The 11,366-nt window shown below is 47.5% G+C and overlaps 1 pseudogene; it reads right to left on the reverse strand.

Moving 5' to 3' along the window:
• Nucleotides 1-9,061: 9,061 nt before the first annotated feature.
• LOC133087216 (acylphosphatase-1-like) lies at nucleotides 9,062-10,410 on the reverse strand (annotated as a pseudogene).
• Nucleotides 10,411-11,366: the final 956 nt, after the last annotated feature.

Consider the following 11,366-nt stretch of genomic DNA (forward strand, 5'->3'; position numbering starts at 1 on the left):
CTTTTTTTTTTTTTTTAATAAATTTAATTAATTAGTTAATTAATTTTGGGCTGCATTGGGTCTTCACTGCTGCATGCGGGCTTTCTCTAGTTGCGGCGAGCGGGGGCTACTCTTCGTTGTGGTTTCTCATCACGGTGGCTTCTCTTGTTGCAGAGCATGGGCTCTAGGCACGCGGGCTTCAGTAGTTGTAGCACGTGGGCTCAGCAGTTGTGGCTCACGGGCTCTAGAGCACAGGCTCAGTAGTTGTGGCGCACAGGTTTAGTTGCTCCACGGCATGTGGGATCTTCCTGGACCAGGGCTCGAAACTGTGTCCCCTGCATTGGCAGGTGGATTCTTAACCACTGCGCCACAAGGGAAGCCCAAGGTTACACATCTTAAAAATTGTCTTTAATGAGCCACAGCCCCTAGGTTACAGTCAAGAAACCTTGTCAGGCTTTGTCTTATAAACTCTCTCACTGGCTGGCCCTGGCCCTTTCTTCTTTCACCTCCTGACAACCCTGCCCCTCCCCTCCCCCTCTCCTCTTTCCTATTCCAGCTCCACTGAACTGCTGGTCCAGATGCCATGCCTTTGCCTGTGCTGTTTCCTCTGCTTGAAGAGCTTGGCCTCCTTTTCTTCTCATCAAACTCCTACTCACTCTTCAAAACCCAGTCCACAGGTCTCTTTTCTTTATGAAACTGTCCTTGATTCCCCACGTCCCTTATCCACCACACCATCCTGCTGGATTGTCTGATACAGTTTTCTTGGCCCCCATGTGGCCAAAGGCTGCACCAGGCCAGGGAGCTGGGTCTCAGCCTCTCCTCACCACCAAAGCCCAGCGTGAGGCCTGTTCCAGAGCAGGTGATAGGGAAAGTCTTTGAAGGATTATGTTTCTTGTGGTTTACATTTACATATTAACCACAACCCTTTTCCTGGATCCAGCCTTGTGGTTCTATTTCCCTTTTGTCCCAGGGACCACTGAGCTAGGGCCAGCCCAGACCTTTGACTCTGATGAAGCTGGTTCTCCCTGGAGGTGGTAGGTTGGGTAAATTTAATGAAGTTAATGGCCAGGGAGGGGTTTGCTCCACATAACAAACAGAGCATGGACTCTGTCTCTGAGATGAATGGAGGTTCCCTTAGGTGCAGCCATGGAGAGAGGAAGGAGGTGTTGGCATTTCTCCTCCCCTGCCGTTTCCCTTTGGAGAGAGTCAGTAGGACGAGCTTCAGGCTCCTAAGGGCCTTTGTCCGCAGACCTCTCAGAATGGCACTGGTGCTTGTGACTGGAGTTTGGAAGCGGTATGAGCAGGTACAAAAGTCTAGAACCTTCTGCCATAGACCCCGGCAGTTAAGTGGCAGCCGAATCCTCTGAAGAGCCTTCTGTAGCCTCTCTGACTTGGGGATGGAGAAAACCGGGTAGACACATGCCTCTGTCTCTTTGTGTCACCTTGACCACTCTTTGGCTCTAGGACAGTTAATTTGCCTTCTGTTGCATTCTTCCCTTCCCCTGTCATTCCTGCCATTTCGGCACATCCTGACCCAGCTCGTATTTCAAGGCTCACTTCAAACATTCTCTCCTCCATGAAGCCTTCCCTGATTTTCTGCCTCTCTCTCCAAGCTAGGATGGATTTTCCCTTTTTCAATTTCCAGGACACTTTTGACTTTGATTCCCTCAAATAATTAATTATTTATTTAATTTTTTAAGTTATAAAAGAAATGCCTACTTATCTTAAAAGTCAAACAAAATAGGGATTTGTAAAAAACAAAATTAAGAATTTGTTTCTTCCAATTTTCTTCCCTCTCCGATCCTGCCCCTCTCCCCAGTAATCCGTGTTAAGGGTTTGGAGAGTTCTTTTCATAGCTTTCTTTGTGATTCATGCTTACACACACACACACACACACACACACATACACACCCTGCGTAGACAGCTTCTGACATGGCTCCCAATGACCCTCACCTCCTGTATTCATGCCCTTGTGCATTCTCCTCTCCTTGAGTGTGAGCTGGACCTAGTGACTTGCTTCTAATGGATAGAATATGGCAACATTGATAGGATGTCACTTCTGGCATTAGTTACAAGAGACTGTAACTTCTGCTTTCTCGGTATTCTCTCTCTGGCTCTTCTCATGGGCTTGTTCTGATAGAGAGAGCCACCTGGCAAGGAAGTGAGGGTGGCTTCTGGTCACCCACCAGTGAGGAACTGAAGACCTCCAACCAAAAGTCCTGGAGAAGCCAAACCCTGCCAACAACCATGTAAGTGAGCTTGGAAACAGATCCTTCCACAGTCAAGCCTTCAGATGACTGCAGCCCCGGCAGACACCTTGATTGCAGTCTCACCAGAGACTCTGAGCCAGAGGACCCAGCTAAGAAGTGCCTGGATTCTTGACCCATAGAAACTGTGAGATAATACATGTGTGTGGTTTCAAGCTGCTAAGCTTTGGGGCAATTTGTTATGCAACAATAGATAACAAACATCCCTTATGTACTGGTGCTTTTATTTCTATAGGAGAAATTCATAATAGAGTTAGTGAAGAGTCAACAGGTATACACATTCTAACTGTTAACAAATGGAGCTATATTTCTTCTAAAAGATTGTAGCAATTCCCGTTCTCTCCAGCCCTTGCCCTTACATATTCATCAGAACTGAATATTATCAATCATTTACAATTTTTGCTACTCTAGTGGGTGAAAAAGGCATCTTATTTTTGTTATCATTTACACTTCCTGTACTACTAGGGAGGCTGAGCATTTTTACTTATATTTATTGTCCATATGTATTTCATTAGGCAAACATTTATTAAACCCCTACTGTGTGCCAAGTTCTATTATTAAGATATTAATAGGACATGGGCCTTGCCTTCAAAGAGCTCACAGATCAGTGGGGAAGATGAACATATGTAAATATATATAATAGCATGGTAAGTGCTGAAATGCATATTTGCATCCAATGTTCTGGAAACACAGAAGTAAAAGAGACCAAAATTTCCTGGGGTTGCTTGAGAAGATAGGTGGAGAAACGGGCATTTGAATAGGGTATTGAAGAAAGTGTAGAAGTTTGTCCAATGGAGGAGAGTACAGCATGGGCAAAGACCCAGAGGCATGAACAAGTTGGTGTTCAGCAGACTGGTATAGAGGAGCTAGAGTGATGGAAGAGGAGGAGGAATGCGGCTGGAGCTGGTCAGTTATGGCTGATTGTGAGGATTCAGATGCTGGGCTCAGACATTTGGACACCATCATGCAGGCACTTGGGAGTCCCTGAAGATTTTTCAGCAGAAGAGTGATGTGATGGATTGACACCATTGGGTGTACTGGTGCACCTGCCACATCTCACTGATTAGAGGACATGCCCCCTTAGGGTCTGTATCAGTTTCATTTCCGTGTCTCTCCCACCCAGCAGGCATCCACACAGATTTGTGGACTGAATGAAAAAAATGGGTCCAGACCCACAGATGGGACTGGCCAATGCTGGCTGAAAATACTGTGTGGCTTTGAGTCGAGAGCTTTAGTTGGGACAAGTGGGATTCAGGAAGCAAAAGGAGAGGTGCTGGTGTTAAAAGATGATCCAGGACCACGAAAACCTCCCCCATGCCCAGGACCCAGACCTATATGCGTTCCCTGCAACTGACTGCTGCCTGGAGTGCTCTTGCTGCTGACCACACACACGGCTTCTCTCTATCCTGCTCCTTAGAGATGCCCTGAGGCATCGGCCCCAACAGACAGATGGCTTCCTTCTTCTCCTTTGCCTGGGCGTCTTCTGCTTCCCAACTAGCCATGATGGAGGTGGGAACCGTGCTCCTCGCTGTATTTTTAATAAGACTAGATGCTCTCGTGGAGGAAAGAGAATGAGCTAAAAGGAGCCCTTCATATTTCTCTTGTGCAACAGCCCTCCCCTGACAAGTGTAGTTCTTTCCCTTGTGCATGAACCCCAATCGATTTTCCCTCCGTCAGAATCCCTCAGGCATTGCCAGCCTCCTAATTGTAACTTATGGCGCGCACTGGGCTCCTGTTGTTAGAGGGGCTGCCAATGGCCTGGGCATGTCTAGGACCCGCCCACGGCAGGTTTAGAACAATTCTGCCAATAATAATAAAAGCTACCATCTATTAAGTACCTACTATGTGCCAGACACTGCGCTCAGTGCTGTACATATGTCATCTGGTTCAACCCTCACTAGTCCTGTGACATCTGTACAGGCAGACCTCGTTTTATTACGCTTTGCAGATGTTGCGTTTTTTACAAATGGAAGGTTCGTGGCAACTCTGCATCGAGCAAATCTGCCAGTGCCGTTTTTCCAACAGCATTTGCTCACTTCATGTCTCTGTGTTGCATTTAGGTAATTCCCGCAGTATTTCATGAACTATCCTTCAATAAAAAAATAAATGTAGAAATCTCAAATAAAATATTAGCTAACTGAATTTTAAAACAAAAATTATATGGCAGTGAAGCTACTCTGTATGATGCTATCATGGTGGAGACGTCATCGTAAATCTGTCCAAACCTATAGAATGTACAACACCAAGGGTGAGCCCTGATATAAACTATGAACTGTGGGTGATAACGATGTGCCGATGCAGGATCCTCAATTGTAACAAATGTACCACTCTGGTCGGGGAAGCGATGCCTGTGTGAGCTCGTGGGGTATGTGGGAAATCTCTGTACCCTCTGCCCAACTTTGCTGTGAACCCAAAACTGCTTTAAAAAATAGTCTATTAAAATTTTTGTTATATTTGTTATACTTGTTACGGTGATCTGTAGTCAGTGATCTTTGATGTTACTATTGCAAAAAGATTACAACTCGCTGAAGGCTCAGATGATGGTTAGTATTGTTTAGCAATAAAGCATTTTAAAATTAAGGTACGTACATTGTTTTTTTAGACATAATGCTTTTGCACACTTAATAGACTATAGTATAGTGTAAATATACCTTTTATATGCACCAGGTAACCAAAAAAATTCATATGACACTCTTTATTGCAATATTCACTTTATTGCAGTGGTCTGGAACTGAACCTTCAATATCTCCAGGGTCTGCCTGTGCTGTTATTAACCCCACTTTACAAGCGTGGAAACAGAGGCTCAGTGAAGTTAAGTAACCAGGTCAATGCAATCCCGACACTAGGGAGAGGGGCCAGGACTTAACAGCCTCTGTATGGAAGCCCAGTGCCCTGCAGATTCCCATCCAGGCTTTAACCAATTCAATCCCTCCATTGTGGGTTCTCGTCGTGTGCCTTAAAGGAATGTGATTTCAGATGGTGCCAAGCTGGCCATTGGTACAGTGTTTCCGCGTGAGTCTCTCCTCATGGGCACAGGGGTAAGGGGTTGGGTTCCTGCCCTGGAGTTTCATTCAGAGGAAGATGAACAAACGGGGATGGTCTGAGCCAACAGTCTTGATGAGCTCTCTTATCCCTCAGCTAAAAGGCACAAGGGTGTAATCCAGAACTGAGTGTTAGATGACAAGGAACCTGGTCCCTGGAGAGTGGCCTGGAGGCCGGAGACTATATTCTGGAATCACGATCAGGTGGTCTTTCCTAGGCAGTGGGCATGCCAGGTGGGTTGGCAGGAGGGGCTCAGAGGGTCTTTGGGGGGCAGTTATCTTTGTCTTCACCTGTTTGTTATTTAGCTTTTCCTTCTCTCCTCTCCTCTCTGCCCTCTTCCTCGTCCTCTTCTTTCAGTATGAAAATAGCATTATTTTTCTGAACATAAAATTTCATGCTCTTTGTAAAAAGATCAGACAGTATAAAAGTGTGAAGACAAAGGTAAAAATAACCCATAATCCCCACCATCCAGAAGTGGACCCCATGACATTTTGGTGTGTAGACATTCAGACTTGTTCCATCTTTGCCTGGATGGAGTCAGATTAAACAAGCTGGATTCCATCTGAACTTCTTACTTTACAGTAGACCATAATCACCTCTCAGCAATATCTATAGATCTGCCTTGTCATTTTATGTGTTGTATGGGCTTTCATTTTTTGATGGATCATCACTTATTTAGATCTTATTGGTTGTATGTCTTTCTTAAAAAAATGGATGTGTGTGTCTCAAGGAACTAGTTATGGCAACTTCTCACGTGCTTCTACTACACGTCTTTCATCTTGTCCCTCTCTAACCTGTCCCTGGACTGAGGACCCTAGGGTTCAAGGTGGACAAAGGAGAGGAGGGAGAGGCTCAGTGTATTCACTGACCAGGGGAGGGGGACAATGAGAGAGAGAGAGAGAGAGAGAGAGAGAGACAGAGAGCATCTGGGTACCAAGCTGGCAGGACTCCTGGGCATGGGCAAAGGCGACATTGGGAGGCCTTGCTTATGTGGGCAGCAGTGCTTTGGGTGATGGACAGAGCTTTCTTGGGTAACCTGATAGGCTAGACGAAAACAAATCCCTGGCCCACGAAGGAATGAGATGTCAAACTTCCATTCAACCATCAAACATGAATCTACATCCATTCCATATGTCAGGCTCGGTGCCAGGCACTGGAGGTATGGAATCAAATAAATCACGGCTGTAAAAAGATTCTTGGGAACAGAGGGAAAGGAAGGATTGTGACCTCTCTGGGGTGTTTGGGAGGAAGGCATTTGAATCAGGTGGGGAGGGGAGGGGAGAGGAGGGCTGGAAGTACTAACTGGAAGAATAAATAGTGTATACAGGCAGTGAGGTGGAAAAGCAGAACCCGTGACTGACGTGTAGGTGCAAGTGAGGAGGAGCGAGATGGTGGAAGGAAATTAATTGATTAAGGCTGATTAGGGCCATACCTTGAAGGATTTTGAATGTCAAATGTCACGCTAAAGAATTTATCCTATAGGCTTTTTGGGAGCCATTGCAGGATTGGGGGCATGTAAAAGATCTGATTCAACAAAGATCCTGGCCACTCTCATGGAAGAAACTGGGGCCAGGGGACCAGTATAGGGCTCTGCATGGCCTGTGGGAGAGATGGGGAGGGATCAAGCATATGTCCTGGGGGTGGAGACCATGGGGGCCATTATAGGAGGAGCCAATGAGAGAGAGGGGACTGGATTTAGTTTGGAGCAGATGTGGGGTATGGGGGGAGGGAGAAGGAGGAAGCAAGGATGAGGGCAGATCTCTGACCGTGCAGGGTGGGAAGCTCAGAGAGCAAGGGTAGTGGGAGGGGTCAGGGTGAGATTGGGACACAGACAAGGCAGCGGGGATTTTGCTGCCCTCTCTCGTGGGCTGCCTAGGGCAGGAGGAGTTAACAATGGATCAGTCTTGTTCTGTGTTTTGCTTTTTGATTGTCACAGACTCAGAGGCATACTGTCAAGGGGGCCTTGGAGATCACCCCACCCACCTCCACATTTTATGGAAGAGGAAACTGAGACTCAGAGAGGGGAGCGACAGGCCCAAGGTCACACAGCAAGTCACTGGAAAAGTTGGGGCCACACCCCAGGTGCAGTGAGTCCCAGGACAGGCTAGTTCCATCACACCAGGCACCGTGACCAGGTGCAGAAGCAGCTGTGGGCTATGGAGCCAGGCACACCTGGCTTGGAATCTGGGCTCTGCTACTAGCCAGCGACCTTGGGCATGTCCATCAATCCCTCTGAGCTTCAGTTTCCTCATCTTGAATGTAGGACTAACAATCCTTGTCCTGCAGAGTAGTCACACAGACTGCATGAGACACAGGAGAAAGATGCCTTGCCTTGTGCCCCAACAAACGTTGCTTCTCTACTCTTTTCTCTCTTCAAAGCTTGGCCTCATCATTTCCAATTTCCCATCTCTGGGCCAATCTTTCCACTCTTAACTAAGATCTTACAAATTTCCTGAATTGGCCAGGATTCAAATTAACGTAAACTTCGTACCTTTAGCTTAACTTCTCTGGGACTCAGTGTTCTTATCTGTAAAATGGGGACGATCCTCCCTACCTCCTAGGATTTTGGGGTGGATTAAAGGAGACAAGGCAGGTAAGGCATCTAGCACAATGGCCAGCCTGAGGCACATGCTTCACGTCATCTCAACATCTCTGGACAGCGATCTGAACTCCCGGGAGGCATGCGAGAAGCTGTGCATGCCCTCGGCAGGGCCACTCCTGCATCACAAATACTAGCAAGCTTGAGCGTGGTATTTCACAGGACCCTCCAGGGTGCCCCGAAGCAGTTCGAAAAGGCTGATTTAAGAGGCGCCTTCTCTTTGCTGTATCTCTTTTTAACTTATTTTGCTTTGATTTTTCCATTTGCTACTAAGCGTGTATGAGTTACCTGCCTCTGTGATCTGTACATTAACTATGACCGACTGTTCAGCGTGAGGAGGAGGCTGTGTTGATTCATTTTCCCCCCTTTCTGTTGATGAAAACAAGGCTTTTCACATGCATTGGGCTGCTATGTAGTCTATTTTTATTTTTTTCTGTCTCAATAGGAAGGGACTTTTGGGTGGTGAGTGACCTTGGACAAGGTGGGTCAACCCCCTGGACTCGTGGATTAACATTTTGAATTTGATAGGCATGAAAAACATCTGCTATGTTGTCTGCTTTAAAGAGCAATCTAGAGCCTGCGCTCTAGAGCCCGTGAGCCACAACTACTGAAGCCCGCACACCTAGAGCCCGTGCTCTGCAACACGAGAAGCCACCGCAATGAGAAGCCGGCACACCGCAATGAAGAGTAGCCTCCGCTCGCCGCAACTAGAGAAAGCTGGCGCGCAGCAATGAAGACCCAACGCAGCCAAAAGTAAAAAAAAAAAAAAAAAAAAAAAGAGCAATCTACCTTCTCACACTGAGGATAAAAGCCAAAGTCCTTGGCTTGTCCCATTCTCAGGGCCTTTGCATGTGCTGTTTCCTCTGCCAGGAATGTTCTTCTTTCAGAGTCCTGTATCTTCTTGCTTCTTTATTTCTTAATAATTATTGTTTATAGTATTACAATATTGTAAATGTTATCAATATTTTTAAGGCTCTAGTGTGTTTTTATTAGAATTAGTTAGAACTGTGTGCAGTTGTAATCCTATCATACGTAAAATATACAGTCACATTCGTGTACCTGATACTAAAATAACTTACAGGTAAATTCTAACACAACACAGAATAGGTCTACCTTTATTAACAGTAAAAAACAAAACCACTGAATTTATCTTGGAAAATTTAAATTCAGGCCATTATTTCACAATTTGGAAAGCTGAGCAGTCTGACTTTAAGATGACTTTCTCACTGTTGAAGCTGGCTCTGTCGGTGTGTGATCTGAGACCTCCTCTTGTCTCAAGCGTTCCTGCGGATGACGCACCTCAGAGATGGGACCTTGCAATTGGCCTTGTACTGTGTCCCAGTCGGTACTCTGGATCCAGCCTCCCAATCCCAGCTTTTTACCTTCAACCTGAGTGTACTCGTGGGCCATCACCCCCAGCACCTTCCCCAAAATCGATATCCCACCGATATCAGGGCATCCCCTACTGCAATGCTCAAACCCTCCCTGTCTTCCTTGCAGGCCTCTGGGATCACACGGGTGACCACCACGCCAACGATTTCCCCAGCTGGGAAATTGGCTGAGCTCTGAAGCTGAGGGCGGCTAAATACTATGTATAAATGATAACTACTTCTTTGTTTACCAGAGAGGGCTTCCCGAAACAGCTCATTGAAAACACCTCCCCATCGCTATCCCCTCCCCCTGGGTTATTTTCCCGCATAGTATTTACCACTAGCTGTCATTTCCTTGTGGGTCTGTTAATTGTCTCTCTTCTAGACACACAGGGTTTGCGTCTGGTTTTGCTCTCCTTTGTGTCCCCCATACACTAGCCATGCCTGGCCCAGGGTAGATATGTTAGGGGAAACACTGACTGAAACCACCCGCCCTGGCCAGGCAAGATAGTAGCCACTTGCATGAGTTATCGTAACAACAGGAGGTCCTGGTATGGAACACGGAACTGACAAGTCACCACCAACTAGACGAATTCGGGAAAGGTCAAAAGGAGACAGGAGATGCCAGTCCATATGTTCTCCCAGAATCCTTCTCGCTGGAATCCATCTGGGCTGAGCGATGTGTGCGCCACCAGGAAGGACCTTGAGTCAGAATGATTGGCCAGAGACAACCCAGAAACTAATCCCATCACCATAAAACCCGAGACTGCGAGCCATGTAGCAGAGCAGTTCTCCTGGGTTCCCTTACCTTCCTACTCTCCACCTGGGCGCCCCTTCCCAATAAAGTCTCCTGCTTTGTCAGCACATGTCTCCTCGGACAATTCATTTCCGAGTGTTAGACAAGAGCCCACTCTCAGGCCCTGGAAGGGGTCCCCCTTCGTGCAACAGATACTTAGTAAAAAGTTGTTGAATGAATACCAGCCACGGAACTCGGGGCTTGAGCTGCTGGGGGACAAAGGGAGAGGCAGCTGTTTAGGTCCGACACAGCGGCTCCCATCCCACCTGCCAATCAGACTCACTGCTGCGAGGGTGTGGGTCCTTGGGGCTGCCACTTGACCCCCTTCACTCTCACCTTAATTGAGCACGGCTCCATACCGGGCTCTCTTCCAAGTGCCTTGTGTGGATGATATTTAATCCTCACGACGATTCTGTGGGCTGGGCACCAATCGTGTCCCCATTTACAGATATGGAGACTGAAGCACAGGCACGTGAAAGCTTGCCTGAGACCATAGAGCTAGTGAGTGGAAAAACTGGGATTTGAACCCAGGTGGCTCTGGCTCTAGAACCCCTGGGTGCTAGAGTGTTTCCCGCTGTACTAGACTCGGAAGGCACTGGCCCAAGTCATACAGCTCCTTTTGGAGAAGCTGGGCTAGAACTGAGGTATCCTGACTCCGGGATGGAACTCCTTTCATAACCTCAGGCAGCGTGGGAAGGGCTGGGGGTTGGGAGTCAGCCCGACCTGGATTCAAATCCTACTCCAGCCAACCATTCAGCAGCTGACTCCAGTCCTGCTGGGCCCAGTGGCTTGGGAGCCGAGTACCTGCCCTGATAGCACTGAGCACTGAGGACGAGAGCAGGGTCACCTGGGTCCCCATGTGTCAACTCCTTGCCTTTTGAGTCTTACCAGAAAGAACTGCCAATCTCCACAACCAAGAATTCCCAATCTCCCTGCCCTCAGCTTCTGAGGCTGGCGGTCCAGAGTTGACAGTGGCTTATCTGGGTGATGTCAGAATTGCAGCCATCTGCGTCTGAGCTCCCCAGGCTTGGAGCACCTGCTTGCCTATGAATTTTGAAGCCATGGGTTATGGGGGAGGACTTTATAAATTTGCAGAGGATCCTCCCTAGCTGTGGGCCCAGCACTACCTGTCTCTGGGGCCTGTTGCCCCCAGTGGTTCAATGTGCCTGGCAGTACCTCGGTGTGGAGTCAATACTGGACTTGGAGTTAGAATACCTGGACAATGTTTAGGCTCTGACACCTGCTTGCTGGGTAACTTGGGGCAAGTTACTCAGCATATCTGGTCCCCGTTCCTCCATCTCTAAAACTGCCTT

Source organism: Eubalaena glacialis, chromosome 3, assembly GCF_028564815.1.
Source record: "Eubalaena glacialis isolate mEubGla1 chromosome 3, mEubGla1.1.hap2.+ XY, whole genome shotgun sequence".
Classification (NCBI taxonomy): Eukaryota; Metazoa; Chordata; class Mammalia; order Artiodactyla; family Balaenidae; genus Eubalaena; species Eubalaena glacialis.